The sequence below is a fragment of the Morone saxatilis genome, unplaced genomic scaffold (assembly GCF_004916995.1).
Source record: "Morone saxatilis isolate NCDOM2014 unplaced genomic scaffold, NCSU_SB_2.0 Contig19, whole genome shotgun sequence".
Lineage (NCBI taxonomy): Eukaryota > Metazoa > Chordata > Actinopteri > Moronidae > Morone > Morone saxatilis.
Window position 1 is genome coordinate 14,140,387 of NW_023339751.1, and position 2,089 is coordinate 14,142,475.

Below are 2,089 nucleotides of genomic sequence, written 5' to 3' on the forward strand. Positions count from 1 at the left end.
TGTGTGTGTGTCTCTCTCTCTGGTTGTGTCTGGCTGCGGGACAGCTGCGGGGCTTGAGCTGGCGGGTCGGCCACATTATCCCTCTTTTACTGCTTTGTAAGGGAGCCCCAGACACATTACAAATAGTCAGCTTTAATCATCATGTCAGCGCCCTTCCCGGTAGCCACACAACCGGCACTGGGTGTTAAGACAAGCCGGACAAGGGAGAGGACTGCGGCCATGGACGATGGTGTTGGTGCTGCTGATGATGATGACGGTGATGATGATGGTGACGACGACAGAAGCCGCTGTCAGCATCATCATCATCATCATCATCATCATCATCACCATCATCATAGCAGCCAGACAGAAGCATCTGGATCCACGCGTAAATATCGTCAACTGGCAGCGGGGCCGGCAGCTGCTTAACGATCTTAACAAAACGCTTACGCAGGGGAGGCTTTACTGAAGGGGGGGCAAATATATGAGGGCAGTCAGGGCGGATGCTGGATTTATGGTTGTTACACATAAGGCGTGAAATCTGCAATGACAGTTAAATGGGTTTATTTTATATGCCGCTCTTTTCAAACAAAGACCTTTGTCAGTGCGGCCGCCTTCATCACTTTCAGGCGACTTTTGCAAAGTGAGATTAGTTCATCATAGAGATAGTGGACATAACAGGCTGCCATTGTGCCGCAGCGGAGTGAATTACGCGCGTTGTTTTTATGTCACAGTTGGCGTTTATAGGCCCGGTCATACAGGCCCAGCAGTGTAGTTAGTATGGAAATGTCCATCCCTTACCCATGTTTCTGCGTTTCACCTTCATGTGGCGTATATAGGCCCAAACAGCGAAGGAGCGGGCCTAAGTTCGTGCTCTATCACAATGATAGGTGGTGTATGGCCGCCCTACCGCAATAACAGAACAAGATCTTTAGCAGGGGAAGAAAGGTCTGAGAGAGACAGATGAAGTTATGAGGCGCTTTGATCTGGGAATCAAGCTTCGATAAATATTAAACAAAGACCCTTTACACGTGTGTATTATGATGTATGGCGTGTCCAACTCTAGAATAAGGAAATTACCAGAGAAAATGATATCAATAAATTTTCTAAGTATAAACGTTGATTATGTTTCGATTTTCATTCAAGAAAGCGGGGCCTGCTCTTTTTTCAGGAGGCGTGTGTGTGTGTGTGTGTGTGTGTTGTAAGGGAGAGAGAAAGGGAGAAAGGGAGAGAGAGAGAGAGAGAGAGAGAGAGTTGTAAACGCAAGCAGAGCGCCCGAGCCCTGGAGGTGTACAATTTATGTAATCTGAGTGTGGAAATGAACTGGGTAATTTATTGGAAAACACAAAGTCAGGAAGATTGGATCAGTACAGCCTATCCACAGGCTCCTATCCATCAAGTTCCAATTAACAACCTAACCATTGAGTTTTAATGGCTTTCCAATCTACTGCCCTGATAGACTCATCAATTCCTCGGGGAGAAATTAAGAAAATCGACCGCCCCTCGGCGTTTCAGTGTCATTCTTCACAGCAACTATATGTCAAATTAAAAACACAATTAAAATTTAAACTGTTCCAATCAGACGGTGCCCCGCAACCTATGTTTCACTTAATAGAACTTTGATGAAAATCTGATGCTCGCATTCAATCAGCAAAGCAAATGGGATGGGTTTAAAACAAGGTTTCCTCTTCAAGAAGTGTCAAAAGAGTTGTCCAAACACAGGAGCTCTGGCGCGTCACACCGGGAGGACGTGAGGCGCTTACATCACTTCTGTTTACGGAAATTCACCAGCAGTTTGTATCTATAACAGGATGCGTTTGTTGACGCACAGGACCGACGTGAAAGGTGTCTTTGGAGGTGATTTTCCATACACCAGTTCACTCCATTGTTTGAAATGATTTGTGAAATAGATTGAAAACTTTACAAGTGATGATTAAGCTGATATATTCTGGATCTTTGTCTTAGTGCTTCATTTGAAATAGCATTGATTCACATGGGTTCTGTTTTGGTAGGGAGAACAGTCTGCCAACTCTTCAGGTGCCTCAGAGAACCTCGTTTAATAAACCACGAATAGTTCATTAGTCTTATAAGATGAGATATTCCTTTAATA